At 57.7% G+C, this 16,295-nt stretch overlaps 1 protein-coding gene across 5 annotated transcripts in view; it reads right to left on the bottom strand.

Moving 5' to 3' along the window:
- EMP2 (epithelial membrane protein 2) overlaps positions 1–16,295 on the bottom strand; it is a 53,838-nt gene that overhangs the window by 24,169 nt on the left and 13,374 nt on the right. The window contains exon 1 of one of the 5 annotated variants that reach the window (XM_051847422.3): positions 14,105–14,382. The exons of 1 other annotated variant lie outside the window; for it this stretch is intronic. The gene's annotated coding sequence lies outside the window, so the exon portion shown is untranslated. Of the gene's footprint in view, positions 1–13,757; positions 13,964–14,104; positions 14,383–16,295 lie in introns of those variants that run through there. 3 more of the 5 variants (XM_051847421.3, XM_051847418.3, XM_051847419.3) reach the window with 3 other exon arrangements.

The following is a 16,295-nucleotide window of genomic DNA, read 5'->3' as shown; positions in this document are numbered from 1 at the left end:
GTCTGCTGCTGCCACTCTGAGACGGGAGCCACTGCCAGTGCAAACAGACCACCAGGGCAGTCTCTGGGAAGAAAAAGAAACACAGCACAGGCAGCTCGGGGCGCGTGACAAAGCAGGGCTGTCTCGGGCATTGTCTCAGCCACCGTGGCCACGTTACCCCAAACCCATCATCCCCGCGTGGCCTGCAGAGCTCCAGGCGTGTCTGTGGACCACCACTCGTCGCCTATTCACTTTGTCAGCTGACATTTTTACCAAAGGAAGCCTTGGATTACGACTGAAATGGAAAGTCGAATCACTCCCCATGAGGGCGCTAGGAAGAGGAAACACAATGGAAACAAAATGGCATTATGAGATTCCACTAGAAGCCGGCTGCTGAAGTGCCAGTCCCAGGCCGACCTTCTGCCCCTAAGACAGGATGTCGCAAGTGCTCGGGAAGTTTTATAAAGACACAGCAGCACAAAACTTGGATTTCCTCTTTGAAGGGTTGGAAGGGAACTCAAATGGCAGAGGTTTACAGGGGGCTCTGCTGTGGGTTTGGTCCACCCCAAACATCTGGGCTGCCCCACTTCAGGTGGCAGCATGACCGGGCCCTGGCATCTCTGGGTGGGTGTTCAGGGATGAGATCCCCATTTGAATGAGGGGACTTTGAACTGAGCAGCTGGGGTGAGCCTCATCCAATCAGTCAACGGCTGCACAGAACAAGAGTTGGACCTCCTGTGAGCCAGAGGGCATGCTATAGCAGACGAGACGACCCGCAGACTTGAGCTTCGATGTCCGCTCTTCCCGGGTCTCCAGCCTGATGACCCACCCTGCAGATTTTGAAACTGCCTAAATGAGCCAGCTCCTGAAAATAAACCTCGCTCTAATATACACAGAAGTCCTCACCGTGGTTTGAGATCTCAGTTACCCACAGTCAACCAGGACCAGAAGTATTTTTTAAATTCCAGATAGAAACAACTCGTAAATTGTGTGAAATCCTGCACAGCCCTCACCATTGTGCCTCACCATTTGTCCAGGGCATCCACACAGTATATGCTACCCTCCTGGGAGTCACTTGGTAGTGGCCTCAGTTATTACAACTGTGGAGGTGTCACAGTGCTTGTATGTAAGATTTGACATCCACAGATTCGGGGGTCCTGGGACGTGTGCCCCTCAGATACGCAGACTTTGAACAAACACAGCATCCCTCCATCAGCGGACCCTGCCCATGCCAAGTCACCCACCTGAGGGCTGGCAGACGGCGCCCCTCCACTGAGAACCAACAGGAAGGAGTTCCCACCTCGAAACTCGCAAGAGCAGGCCAGACGCTGAGCCAGCAGCATGGGGGCAGGGAGCCATCCCCGTGAACTTGAAATCCCACAGCAATCTCTCCCCACCAGACCCACCCTGCCCACACCAGCACCTCTGACATCGTCTGACCCAACACAATGGGAATCGCAAACTCTTGCAGTCTCAGCAGAAAGGCACCGTGTGTGACCGTCAGAGCCACGTCTGGCCCCGGCCAATGCTGGGATTACTTTTATAGCATCCGCTTTCCCTGTGTGCCAGCCCTGGAAATGGGGAATCTCACTGCTGCCGGACAGCGCCCCAAATTTGAGAATGACTCCTAAGCTTCAACCATCCACCTACCACCTTCTCCAGTGGGGCTGTGAGATTTCACATTACATTTGTCCTTAAATCAACCCACTTTCTAACATAAATACAAGTATTTTTAAAATAAATCTTTTTGGCTCCCTGGAAATGGAAAAATCAGCATCACTCGCCACAAATAGAAATTGATTATGAAAATAAATACTCCCCTCCCCCAGAAAAAAACAGAAAAGTTCATAAGTTCAGGCTCAGTGCCACTGCCTAGCAGAGGAGCCCAGAACCAAGCTGGAGACCTGCTCAGCCTGAGTCAGAGGCAGGGAACTGGAGCTGAACGACAGCCCCTCGGTGGACGGAAGGGGTGGGGGAACTGAGAGGGCGGCACGTCCGCCCGGGGCCACACAGCACCAGGAGTCCACTGTGCAGCCAACAGCACCACAGGGATCCCCCTCTTCCCTGACTCCAATTCCAGCTTCAGCAGACCCCATCCAGGGAAACCCAGAGCATGGGCCCTCCCTACCCTCCTGCCCCCACCCCAGCCCACTCACTAGGGCTAAGCCTGTCCCAGAAGCTTGCTGGGGCCTGGCCTTGACCAGGAGCTGCTCCAGCCCCTAAGAACCTCACCAGCAGAAGCCTGCTGGGAGCGAAACGCCAGGTCGGGGCTGGCCATCGAACAAGGACCTGGGGAAGCAGAAACCAGGAAGCCTCCTACACCACTGGTGAGAAGGCAAATGGCACAGCTGCGGCCAGCGTCTGGCAGTCCCTCAAACGATTCAACAGGGAGCCACCACTGGGCCTGCGACCCCACTCCCAGGTGGGCTCATTCCCATCACCAAAGGCAGGCGATGACCCACCCATCCGTCAGCAGAGGGGCAGAGGAACAAGAGGTGTGTGGCCAAGGTCTGGAGCGCCGACCCCTGCAGGAAGGACCCTGGAAACACCAGGTGGAATGATGGAAGCCAGACACAAAAGGCCACAGACTGTGGGGCCCACATACGTGCACAGGCAAATCCACAGATGCAGGAAGTGGACGGCTGGTTGATGAGGGCAGAGCAGGACAGGAAAATGGGAGAGGGTGATGGCTAAAGGGTGCGGGACTTCCTCCTGAGCTGCTAACAAGGCTCTAAAACGGACAGTCTCAGTGTCTACGAACAGGCTAACACAGCAAAGGCACACCTTACAAACTCAATACAAACATTCTTTTTAAAAACAATGATTGGCCGGCGCCGCGGCTCACTTGGCTAATCCTCCGCCTGTGGCGCCGGCACACCGGGTTCTAGTCCCGGTCGGGGCGCCGGATTCTGTCACGGTTGCCCCTCTTCCAGGCCAGCTCTCTGCTGTGGCCAGGGAGTGCAGTGGAGGATGGCCCAGGTCCTTGGGCCCTGCACCCGCATGGGAGACCAGGAGAAGTACCTGGCTCCTGCCTTCGGATCAGCGCAGCGTGCTGGCTGTAGCAGCCACTTGGGGGGTGAATCAACGGTAAAGGAAGACCTTTCTCTCTGTCTCTCTCTCTCTCTCTCACTAACTCTGCCTGTCAAAAAATAAAATAAAATAAAAATTTTAAAAAAACCCAATGATTTATTTGAAAGGGAGGGAAGGAGGGAGGGAGGGAGGGAGAGAGAGAGAGAGATCTTCCATCCACTAATGCACTCCCCAAATGACTGCATCAGCCAGGGCTGGGCCAGGCTGAAGCCAAGAGCTTCTTCCAGGTCTCCTACATGGGACACATCGCCAGCCCCAGATTTTTAAAAATGTAGATGCTGTGGGCTGGTGCTGTGGTGCAGCAGGTTAAAGCCCCAGCCTGCAGCCCCGGCTGCTCCACTTCTGATCCAGCTCTCTGCTATGGCCCGGGAAAGCAGAAGAAGATGGCCCAAGTCCTTGGGGCCCTGCATCTGTGTGAGAGACCTGGAAGAAGCTCCTGGCTCCTGGCTTCAGATTGGCCTGGCCCCAATCATTGCAGCCATGTAGGGAGCGGATAGAAGATCTCTCTCTCTCTCTCTCTCTCTCTCTCTCTGTCTCTCTCTCTCTCTCTGTAACTCTGCCTGTCAAACAAATAAAATAAATCTTTAAAAAAAAATGGAGATGCTCCAAGTTTGAGGGAGGCCAACACTGGAGCAGCTCTGTCCCCCTGGTTCTGACAAGGATACCACCGCCTCAGAGCTCCTGCAGTCCCTGACGGCAGGGGCAGGGGTGGGCTGTGGGTGTGACATGACCTCAGGGCTCCAAATCCAGGCCCTGGCTTGGCTGTTCCCTGGTTCTGGTTCTCTGTGAGCCCGGAGTTCCCAGGAGATGAGGCAAAGCTGGGAGACTTGGGGCCTGCGGGGAAGCGAGGTGGGTGACTGTCGGGGCCGCACCACTCTCGTGCAGGAAACCAAGGCCCCTTTCTGATTCCCACCCTGGCGGGGGGGCTGAATGGGAAGGAACTGGAGGACTGGAGGACTGGAGACACTGGAGATACGGACTCAGGTTCTAGCGGTCAATGCAACCCCCATTTTAGAGATAAGAAGACTGAGGGGCAGAGAGGGGAGGCAGCTCCTAAAAGTCACACCACCTGTAAGTGGCAAAGAAAAGGAAGAAAGACACAGAAGAGCAGCAAGCACTTAGCACAATCGGTCCACAGCGATACAGGGGCTGGAGAGAAACCACGCAGGAGGCAAAGAACAAGCCACCCTCAGGGGCTGCCCCAGGGCACGGAGACCAGAAGTTGGGGGGCGGCCCCCACTGATGCAGCCGCCCCTCCTCCCCAGTATCCAGCGCCCCCTGCGGCTTCCAGGGTCAGTGATGTAACTTACACACAGCCCCTCCTGCAAATTGTAAATCATTGCTAGATTACTCAGAGTTTCCCATACGATGCAAATGCTATGTAAATAGCTGCATTGTTTAGGCAACAAGGACACAGAAGAAACTTTTTTCCGAATATTTTCCATCTGCAGTTGGTTGAATCCCTGGCTGCGAAACCGATGGCCACGATGGCTACAGAGGCCCCGTGTTCATCTCCAAAGCTGCCCGAGTGATTCCAAGAATAGCAAGCTTTGTAAAACACTGGGCTTATCCTGGAATTGACCTTTGTTAAGTTTCTAAAAGATTTACTTATTCATTTGAAAGTTGCAGTTATGGAGAGAGAGAGGGAGAGAAAGAGAGACCTGGTTTATTATCCAAATGCCAGCAATGGTCAGGGCTGGGCAGGCCAAAGTTGGGAGCCAGGAGCTTCATCTGAGTGTCCCCAACACTTGGGCCATCTTCTGCTGTTAACAGGGAGCTGGATCCAAAGCAGAGAAGCCAGGACTTGAACCAGCGCTGTATGGGATGCCAGTGTCACAGTGGCAGCTTTATCCACTACACCACAACACTGGCCCCTGGAATCTAGCTTTAAATGCATTCTGGGCTCCACTGGAGTGTCTGGGTCCCATACCGGAATGCCTGGGCTCAAGTCCTGGCCCCACTCCAGCCTCTGGCTAATACGCCCACTGGGAGGCAGTGGGTGATGGCTCAAGTGGTTGGGTACCTGCCATCAGATGCAAGACCTGGTTCCTGGCTCCAGCTTGGCCCACCTCTGGCTATTGTGGGCATTCGGAGAGTAAACCAGCGAATGAGAGCTCTCTTTCTCTGTCTCCCAAATGTTTACTAAGAAAAAAAAAATTTTTTTAATAACAGCAATCTAAACACCATCTTCTCCCATTCACTGTGGATTGAGACAGAATGCAGCACACACACACACACAGTATTATTATATTTTATATATATATACACACATGTGTAAAATGACATACAAGCTGCCAGTTCACGGGTTTCTCACAGACTTCCTGGGACTACAGAGAGCAAGAAGCACATTTCTCATTTCTCCGTCCGGTTTATTTCTCTAGCACCACAAACCTGCAGCTAGACCGGCGCCCCTGGTATCTTGAACCAGCCAGCAGGTCGAGGGAACTCACTGGCTCCTCTTCCGTCCTTTTTGTCTGGACTCTGCCCGAGTCATGGGGTAGCCTGCGGTCGAGTGCACTTGGAAGTGGCCCTCCGCTCCTTCAGGTAGATGGAGAGGGCTGGGTTCCGGCAGCATCCCCTGTCCAGTGTCAGTTCCCAGGAGCCTTGGGGGCAGGGAACCCAGGGCAGCATTTGGAATGCGAATGGGGATTCCTGAAGTGAGGGGCACCCAGGGGGCTGGGGAGGAAGCAGCAATGCTGTGGGCACGCTGACGTTGGGCCCTGAGGGTTGTACAGCACCATGGAGCTCGCCCAGCTGGAATCTGGCATCTCACACCCCCACGGCCCTCAGTCCTTGGCTAAAGTGGGGTGCCTGGAAGGGGGAGCCCGACCCAGCAGGTGTCTCCGGGCCAGAGCCTCCTCCATGATCTCCAGAGGCGGGAGCTGTGGGTCAGCCGCCAACACGCAAGCAGCGGGACCACAGGGGCAGCGGGCAGCACGCGGCCAAGGAGACCTGGGCGGGGGACCTGGGCGGGGCACCTGGGCCGCAGCTCCTGCGTGGTGGGGGCCCGTGCGCTGCTCACTACAGGCATTTTTCTGCAAAATACAAAATCGATGCATTTACACTGTGTATTCCATGGCAGATGGGAAACCAGCACTCTGGGCAAGCGACAGACACTGAAGTCACACCCTGGGCAAGAAACAGGGGCCTGCCGCAGCTTTCTTATCACCGACAAAGGCCCGTGGGCATGTGCACCCCACTCAGCAAAGGCCCACGGGCATATGCACCCCACTGGACAAAGGCCCGCGGTCAAGTGGACCCCACTGGACAAAGGCCCGCGGGCACATGAACCCCACTCCCGAGTGTGAATGACGAGGCCTCCTCCAAGCTCTGCCCTGCAGGAATGTGACCCGTGTCACGCTGACCGTGCGGCTTCAGCCCTGCCACCGCTGCAGGCAGAGCCAACTGCTGGGGAGAGGAGCAGCTGCCCAACTCCAGTCACCTCCCTCCCCGGCCCCCCTCGCAGCCTGCAGCTATGTGACTCCTCCCCCAGGGCTGCTGAACCCAACAGGTCACTGTGCCTGCCAGCCCTGGCCACAGGCACACAAGCGCCCCGGCGAGCGCGGGCCACCAACTGCGGCCTGTGAGACGAGGAGAACTCAGCGGACGAGAAGCGAAGGAAGGGAGGCCGGGGAGGAGGAGAGAGCAGAGGGAACCGGAGCTGGAGGAAGGGCCAAAGGCAAGCGGCTGCAGCAGGAAAGGCAGGGACCGCCGTGCGCTGAGTCCAGAGAAAGGGCTGGGGCTGCCCCCAGGCCCGAAAAACGACCTCTGCCCTGGCCCACCCTCCAGAGAGCCCAGTGTTACCCCTCTCAGGGGGCACTGGCAGTCAGCATTTCCTCACGGCTCCCCAGGCAATTCAGGCAATTCTGACGGGCAGCCAGCCGGGATGCGAGCCCGATCTCATGAGACAGGGGCGCGGGGGGTGGGGCACTCGGCTTTAGGAGCAGCAGGTCCAGAGACCTCTGTGTCCTGGATCCTTCTGGATTCACAGGGAAAGGGGGGGCTGCTAGGCCAGAGGGGCTGCGGGACAGCAGTTAAAGAGCTTATGCAGTCATCGACACAAAAATGGCACAGCCTGGGCCCACGGTGGAGAAGAGAAGGGATGGAAGCCAGAGAAAGACTGAGGTTTGCACGGAGAAGCAGCGGTGGGCATAAGACGTTGGCAGGCGGTGGTGGCATCAGCCACGGAGGGCCAGCGGACACACTGGGCTGCACTGCTGCCAGCCTCCTCCGGGCTCTTGAGCTTACGACCACCCATCTGGATTCCAGAACAATCCACGTGGCTGAGAGCGCCCAGTGAGGCTCACTTGGTACCACTTACTCCACAAGGATCACACACACAGGTAGGGTGCACGCTGCCCTGTCTCAAGCGCCGAGACCGCGACTTCGGAGGAAGAAAGTGACACATCGAGGACACCCACCGCGACGGCTGTGACAAAGGCACTTCTTGACCCCAGAGCCCGGCATGATGCCACAGGAGGAAGCAGACGCCCACTGCTTGCGAGAGGCACGGGACCGGGACGCCTCCGAGGGGGAGCACAAGGCTCGGATTCAAACCCCCACTCAGCCAATGACAAACTGCGCAAGACTAAGCACATGCTTCAACACGTTTGCTCATCTACAGAACAGGATGATGGCAGCCGCCCGCCCACGGTGCTGGGGGCAGGGACACATGCGTGAGGCCCAGGAGACAGCCCACAACAACGGCAATGGCAGCTACGACTACTGCTCCCGCTAACTCTACAACCTAAGGCATCCTCCCCATCCTCAGACACAAACCACAGACACATCTGAGACCCAAGACGTTACCCGTCTCCTTGAGTTCTCTTTAGAGAGAGAGAGAGAAAGACAGAGACAGAGAGAGAAAGGCAGAGAGAGACAGAGACAGAGAGAGAGAGAAAGGCAGAGAGAGACAGAGACAGAGAGAGAGAGACAGAGAGAGAGAGAGAGAGAGAGAGATCTTCCACCTGCTGGTTCACTCCCTAAATGGCTCCAACACCTGGTGCTGGGTCAGGCCCAGAACTCCATCCGGGTCTCCTGTGCGGGTGGCAGCGGCCCAAGCACTTGGGCCACCCTCTGCTGATTTCCCAGGCGCATTTGCAGGGAGCTGGATCGGAAGCAGAGTAGCTGAGACTCACATGGGTGCTGATACGGGATGCTGGCATCACAAGTGGTGGCTTAACTTCCTGTGCCACATGCCTGCCCCCATCTCCTTGACCTCTCTTCAAAGCCCTGGATCCCATTCCCAGAGGTCTCCCAGACGCACTCCTCTGGCATGTCACAACCACACCACAAACATGCCCCCCGTGAACACACTGTCACCACTTCTCTAAACCACCAACAGCACCCGCAGCGGAAGCCATAGAGGTCCACCAGGCGACGTCCAAGGCCAGTGCCCATGAGGCTGGCGACCCCTCCTCTGTCTGGTGCCTCTCGCCTTGTCCCTGGATTAGAGCCGCTCCTCACTGGTCTCTGCCTACAGCGCCCCCAGCAGGAAACCCATCAGATGCTCTACAGCCAAGCTCCACACCACAGCAAGTGTTTGGCACAGTGGTTAAGCCGACTCTTGGAAAACCTGTCTCCCACGTCGGATACAGGACAAGCTCTGCTGTCCATTCCAGCCCCCTGCTAATGTGCACCCTGGAACAGCAGATGATGGCTCACATATTTGAGTCACCCTCGTGGGACGCCCAGATTGAGTTCCTGGCTCCTGGCTTCAGACTGATCCTGCCCTGACTGTTGTAGGCACCTGGGGAGTAACCCAGTAGATGGGAGATTGCTCGCTCACTCGCTCACTCGCTCTCTCGCTCTCTGCCTTTCAAACAAAATTTTTTAAAAGATTTATTTATTTATTTGAGAGGCAGAGAGAGAGAGAGAGGTCTTCCTTCTGCTGATTCACTCCCCAGATAACCACCATGGCCGAAGCTGGGCCGATCCGAAGCCAGGAACCAGGGGATTCTTCCTGGTCTCCCACGCAGGTACAGGGGCCCAAGCATTTGGTCCATCCTCCACTGCTCTCCCAGGCACATCAGCAGGGAGCTGGATCAGAAGTGGAGCATCAGGGACTTGAACCGGCACCCATATGGGATGCCTGCACTGCAGGTGGCAGCTTTTACCTCTATGCCACAGTGCCAGCCCCTCAAATAAATTTTTTTAAAAGAAAGGTTTCCCACCTTGGGGCTGGCACTGTGGTGCAGTGGGTAAATCTGCCCCCTGCAGTGCCGGCATCCCACATGGGTGCCAGTTAAAAGTCCTGGCTGCTCCACTTCTGATCCAGCTCTCTGCTAAGGCCTGGGAGAGCAGTAGAAAATGGCCCACATGTTTGGGTCCCTGTACCCGCATAGGAGACCCCGAAGAAGCCCCTGGCTCCTGGCTTCCGATCGGCCCAGCTCCAGCCATTGTGGCCATGTGGGGAGTGAACCAGTGGATGGAAGATCTCTCTCTGCCTCTCCTCTCGTGTCTCTCCCTCTCTGCAGCTCTGTTTTTCAATAAATAAAATCTTAACACACACACACACCCGAGATCTTAACTAACACACACACACCCCACACACACACACACCCCGAGATGCCCTCGGAAGATTCGGTCAGTCTGGTGCTCACACGGGCCTTCATTGGTTGTGCTGCCCCCGCCCTGATTCCATCTCCCCAAAGGCAGCCACTCGGCTACAAAGACTTTCGCCAAACCCAAGCACTCACTATGCTCATTAGCTAAATTCTTTAATTATTTTAAGAAATGTTTTCAAGTTTAAAATATCAACATTACTTTCAACCAAAGCCGTCGTAGCTGTGAAACCATGAGGTTGTGCGCTAGTCATGTTTTTCAAAGACCAATCAAGAAAAATATGCAATCAGTCTTTTATGTTCAGCTGAAGGCCTTTTACAATTATCTCGCGGGCCACAGGCAGTAACACTCTTTGGAAGCACTCATTAGGATGAGATTAACAAAACAACGTCGGGTCCTATTTATCCACTGTGAATTTGTAAATTAATTTTGATTTAAGGAAAGATGGTTCACCAGAGAATCTGCAATTAGTACATCAGAAAGAAATCTTCGAGTCCAGCGACTCAGCGATGGGGAGACACTTGACCGTGGACTAGCAGCTTGTAGCGAGGGGCTCGGCTTGTCCGGCTGCATCCCCTGCCGGGTCAGATCCTCCGCATGTCAGATTGCTCGGGACAATTCCGACGCCAAACGCCACCTGAGACCCCTCTCTCAGCTCTGGACTCAGAGTCCTAAGAAGCTTCTAGAAGCTGGTGGCAGCAGCCTGTCCTGGAGAAGTCTGCTCCTCACCTCCCATCCCTTACAGATCAGCAGGAGCCCAGCTTCCCTCGGAAGGCGAGGGCCTGTGGACTCTGATACGGCTCGGCAAGTTCGAGGCTGCAGGAACAAAACCAGCAGTGCCTGCAAGCAAGGCGGGGACGACCCCTCCAAGCCCCCTCCGTCCTGCCCGAGATAGGCCAGAGGCCCCAGGGCCCCACAGCCGTGCCCAAGAGCAGCCTGGTGCTCAGTGGGCAGAGCCCACTGCCTGAGCTTAGGTCCTTTACTGTGTTCTCCCACGTGTGCGAGCCCCGTGGAGATTCGGCATCCAAGACAGACCACGTGTGCCCACGAGGACCCTGGCGTGGAGGACCTGAGCCTGGAATCCCACTGAGCCCGGAATCCCACACCCGGATCCAGTCAAGGGTCTGCCCCCAACGTGCTCTGAGACCCCAGCAAGCTGCTGCACCTGACTGTCCCCCATCTCACAGCCTGCGACATTCCTAAGCCCCTGAAACTCTCCAGTCTGCCCTAAACACAGAAAGCAGAGAACTAGCTCCGGCCTCCAGGCCTGGAGGAGCCTGACCCGCTCCAAAATAGTGTGGAGGTGCTGTCGTCACCAGCCTCCGCCCCTGGGTGTCAAGTTACCAGTGGGGACTCTCCCTGGGTGGCAGCTCTGCCTCTGATATTTTTAGACTCCCCCCTCAGCCTGTCTCTAACAAGAGCCAGACCCCCCGCCAGATTCCCGCCACAGGCCTGCCGAAATCGCCCTCTTTGGGGACTTCTGCCGGGAGCCAGACGTCACCAATCCCCGCGGGTGAGATGGGGAGCCTCCTCTTCCCGCTACCCACCCCTCCCTTCTCCGGGCCAATATCTGAGGGTCTGTGGGGCCAGCTGCCCTCTACCCCCCATTCCAGCTGCTTCCGTCAACACCTGCTTCCCTAGTCCAGTGAGACACGGCCCCCACCCAGCGTCCGCCCTCTGCTCACCAAGCCTCCTATGCCTGGGACCCCACCCCCCACCTTAGCCCCAGTGCCTGTGTCCCAGGCTCCACTTGGCCACATAGCTGGGCACCAGCTCCAGGTTGCAACACACACACACACACATACACACACACACGCCATGACCTGCCCCCTAAATAAACCTCCCCAGCCAGCCAGCAATTCAGTGCCACCCATCTGGCCCTGGAAGGCATTTATATACTTCTATCTCGATAGCCTTCCCTTCCTGGTCACGTCTGGCAGAGCGCACTGTGACAAAGAACTGGCCCTCTGTGTCCCAGAGCCGCAGGGCAGAGGCGAGGGCGGGCAGGGTCAGCAGATGCCCGAGATGAGAACGAGGCTCCCCGTGAAGCTGGCCACGAGGCACGTGGCTTTCGCCCCTACCGCGCAAAGACAGAGATACAAAATCCAGGCCACACACTCACTTCCAGTCCAGGAAGGAAGGGCCCTATAAACGGGCTGGAGGGCCAGCCCTCACCGGGGGTGCTCTGCATGGACAATTACCTGGTCACCCGCTCACCAGCTGCACCCAGATCTGGGGTGGTGCCAGCAGAAGGGCGTGGTCTCTGCCCCCAGGTGGGGCAGCAGCACCAGCCCCAAGATCAACCGCTCCACGCGGCTGTTTCCGCCTGGCCCCAGCCTCACCCACCCTGCTGGCCACCTCGGAGGCTTCCAACCCAAACAGCCTCACCGGATTCTGCATTTCTCCTCCTGAGGCACACACGGCCTGCTCTCTGCCTCCCACCCCACTCCCTGATTCCCAGCGGGGGCGGGGGCGGAGGATCTGAAAGCTCTCCGTGGGCAAACAGGTTGGGCACCTTTCTGCCACCCCCACAGCCCTGCCTGGCGTCCATCTGCCAAAGCCCCTGCGGGCATCTGGCCCTAAAAGGGTCTCTGCCCACTCCCCCCCACCCCATGCAGCTCCAGGCGGGAAAGCAAAGCGCTGAGCGGGGAGAGGCAGGTGAAGGCTCCAAGGCCTCCCCTTGCACACACCAGCCTCGTGGCCTTGAGCACCTGACTCTGGCCGGGTTTCCCCGCCTGCCGCAGGGGCGTGTGTGGGAAACGGCTCAGGTGAGGCTCCCACGCAGAGGCCACTCGGAGAAGGGGGGGCCAGCCCCTGAGAGCCCCTTCAGCTTCGTCCTGCTCCCTGGAGACTCCTGGGGCAGCCAGGACCCCAGCCGGAGGCCAGATCTGGGGCTGACAGGGCCCGCCACAGTGCGTTGGCTCTGGGCTTTCTCCCAAACTGACGCGGACCCCCATCATCGGCTTTGCTTATTCCGTTGTGATAAAATGCACTAAGCATCACAGTTATCACCTTAACCATTTGTGAACATACAATTTGCACAAAATTCGCCCGCAATGTTATGCAACCAACACCATTACGGACTCCCAGCCCTTGTTCCACCTGGGTGACAAAAGCCCTAATGACCCCATTCCCAAGGACCCCAGGCCCCAGCACAGCCACTCTGCTTTCCCTCTGTCAGTCTGCCCATACTAGCCACCTGGAGATGGGCTCCCACAGGACCTGGGCGCAAGGTTAAGTTCCCAGCCAACGCCACCCCCAGAGACACCACCACAGGCACACACAAGGCTTGGGCCCTCGGGCGCGGACAGCGCTCCCATTTCCAAATCCGAAGCTGAGCTGTCACCCTCATTCCTAAATGTGGGGCAGACTCTGGCCGCAGGTGTCCTCCATTTACGAGGTCCCTCGTTAGCCCCACCTCCCTGGCGCGCACCCAGGTGGCTGGATTCGGGGAGGGCGTAGAGTCCACACCCTGAGCTCCATGTTCTTTCTTTTGGAACTCTAAGTGGGGACCTCGCTCCCTACAAATCCTCACCCAGCATTACCAGAGTGCGGAGAGGGTGAGGTGGCCTCCCAGCCGCGCCCCCAGACGCCTCCCTCCGCTCCCGACCCGAGGAAGAGGCCCCTTGCCGCTGGGGGGCGCGACCGGGCCGCGGCGGGGCCCGAGTGGGGCGCGCAGCCCGGGAGGACCCACGGGCCGGGCCTGGGTGCCGCCAGCGCGCCCGGGTCCCTCAAGCGATTTGGGGAGTGGGGTGTGGGGCTGCGCTGGACGCCGATACCCCTGGAGTGAAGCTGGCGGGGCCCAAGGGCCCCGCCCTAAACTCCCCAAACTTTTCCCGCTCGCCCAGGCGCAGGAAGCGAGGGAAGCTGTCCGGGGGCGGCGAGGTGGAATTCGGGGGCCCGTGCGTGCGCGGCGCAGGCCGGGGCTCCGCGCCCGATCGCCATGCGCAAGCAGAGGGGATCTGCGGCGTGGGTGGCGCCTGTCCCCTCCCTGCCCCTAGCGCATTCCAGGGGCTCCCCGCGGTCCGGGGAGAGGAGGGGTCGCGCCCCTGCTGCCTCGCGCGCGTGCGCTGCCTCGGAGCCCCCCCGACGGCGCCCGGCTCCCAGGCGCGCCCCCGACTCACCGGGCGCTGGCGTTGGAGCGAGGACGGGCTGGGGCGCGAGGCGAGGCCGCCGGGCTGTTTTGAAGCTCTGGGCTGGGACAGCGCGCTCCCCCCTGGCGGCGGCGCCGAGCCTCCTCCCCACGGCCCCCGCCCTCCCCGGGCCCGCCTCCGGGCCGTGATGTCAAAGCCGGGAGGGCCGAGGGGGAGGAGCCGCGGGAGGCGGCTGGGGGACCCCGCGGGGAAAGGCCCCCGCGAGCCCCGGCGGCGCCCCTGGACCGCGCCGGAGCTTGGGCGGCGCAGGAGGCTCGGCGCGCGGCGTGGCCCGGGACCCGGAGCCTCGCCTGCCGCGTCACCGCCTCTTTGCTCACCTCTCGTAAAACTTCTGGAACCCGGCTCGCGGCTTCCGGACCCCAGGCTCGGGCACTTCTGTCACCTTGGTGAGCCTGTCCTCAGTTTCCCCTTCCGAAGATGGGAACCTAAGAGGACCCCGGTACCTGGCTGCGGCGAGGCTGCGGGGCATAAGCACACGCAGGGCGCTGCGCACACAGGGAGCCCCCAGGAATGTAGTCCACGATTCCTCTTATCGAACAGAGGCAGGGCCACCAGGAGTCGCGTCTCAGTTGGCCCCTGGCCCCTCGGACCCTCCCCCACAGGACACGCCCAGCCCCTCCGGAGCCACTCCCCACTTGAACCCACAGTCCTGCGATTTACTGTCCCTGGAAATGACATCAAAGAGCGAGGAGCTGCCTTTCTTCCCGGCCTCAGTTTCCCCACCTGGACACAGAGGCTGATCTGCCCCAGGGGGCTGTGGGGAGAGGCCAGGGGGCCCTGGACCCCATCCCATGTCTGAGGAGGGACCGAGGTTGATGTATTCAAACGCTGAAAAATTCTAAAAGAGGCTCTCAGCGTTCGAAAAGTTCACTGAAAATTCGTACTCTGAAAAGACTATGCTAATAAACTTTTTTCATCACATTTTCCATGAGTTTTTAAAAAGCAGCTTGATATTATATTTTTAAGCTCTTAACTTAGGTGAATGTTATGTGCACATGCCCAAAAATACCAGCCCATTGACTTGTGCCTCTGACAAGAGAATTAGAAACTTTTCTTAAGAAATGTGAATTGATTTTGTAGTAGTGGCTGAGAATCAGTTAAGATTTCTGATAAGCGTCTTTTAAAAGATCCTGATGAGAGCTTTGTGGTGGGGGGAGCCCTGGGTAGAGGTCGTGGGTGGATCTGAGACCTCCCCCAGCGGGCCATCTCACCCCCAGACCCTGCACTTCCCAGCCGCTGTAGGTCTAACCTTGGAGCTCTGTGCCTAATCAAGGTTTTCCTCCCCCAAGGAGAGGTTCTGTGGGGTGGAAAAGGAGGGGGAGGTGCTCATGTGAACCCAGCACTCCCCCCATACAAGGGGAAGAGAATGGGGTCACCCACAGGGCCAAGCACCTGGAGGACAGAGAATGGAATGGACGTTTGGGAGAGAGATGGTAACAGGTAAGGTTTTGCCGTTTGCTCAACTTGGCAAACGCCACCTTCAGTACAAGGCAGCAGCCCTACAGGGGAACAGAGAACCCGGACTGGCTGCATGCAGCCCAGGGCGCCGCTGTGCACTCTGTCACTGGTAATGCCAAGGACCCCGCGCAAATTCTTTTCGAATCCACCTGCCACCTAAACTAGTGCTCCCTTAAGATTGTTCTTTAAATTAACTCTGTTTATTTTAATATATTTATTTAAAAAGCAAGCCCTATCTCACCAAGGTAAACAGGAAACCAGTGCCATCCGCCAGAAATGTAAGACCAACTCACAAATATAAACACTACCAAAATAAATACGGCAGCCAGATGCTGTTGCCTGAAAGTTTGTGAGCCTGAGGCTCTCAAAAGGCAAGATCAGGGGCCAGCGTTGTGGCATAGCAGGTTGAGCCACCGCCTGCAACACTGGTGTCCCATATGGGTGCCGGTTCGTGTCCCAGCTGCTCCACTTCCCATCCAGCTCCCTGCTGATGTGCCTGAGAAAGCAACACAAGATGGTCCAAGTCCTTGGGCCCTGCCCACAATGTGGGAGACCCAGAGGAGGCTCCTGGCTCCTGGCTCAGCCCTGGCCATTGCAGCCATTTGGGGGAGTGAACCAGCAGATGGAAGATCTCTCACTCCCTTTTCCTCTTTAACTCTGCTTTTCAAATAAATCTTTAAAGGTGAGAGATCAACAAGAGAATTCCTTCTCTTGTTATCATCAGAATGATTGCAAGGTGACTGGAGAAGCCAATCTGTGCTCACTGTGTGTCCTCTCCTGCTGGGGGGTGTGTCCTCTGGGAAGAACCCGGCCAGATGCCGTGATGTCTCACCAGGACCAGAGGAAGGAAGGGACCCGTCGCTCCTCTCGCTCCAAACATTCCCCAGAGCCCCACCTACCTGTGCCGTTCACCTGCTGTTTGCTGCGCTTACTTTTCTCTCCTTCTGAGCCAGAAACCTGTTTCATACCCTCTTGTATCCCTGCCCCTGGTAATTCAATAGCTTGAACCCTCGGCAGGGTGTGGGGGAAGTAAGAGTGTGCTCCCTAGAG

The sequence above is a fragment of the Oryctolagus cuniculus genome, chromosome 19, assembly GCF_051225735.1.
Source record: "Oryctolagus cuniculus isolate XC-2025 breed Fujian yellow rabbit chromosome 19, ASM5122573v1, whole genome shotgun sequence".
Lineage (NCBI taxonomy): Eukaryota > Metazoa > Chordata > Mammalia > Lagomorpha > Leporidae > Oryctolagus > Oryctolagus cuniculus.
This window is presented reverse-complemented; position numbering and strand designations above follow the sequence as displayed.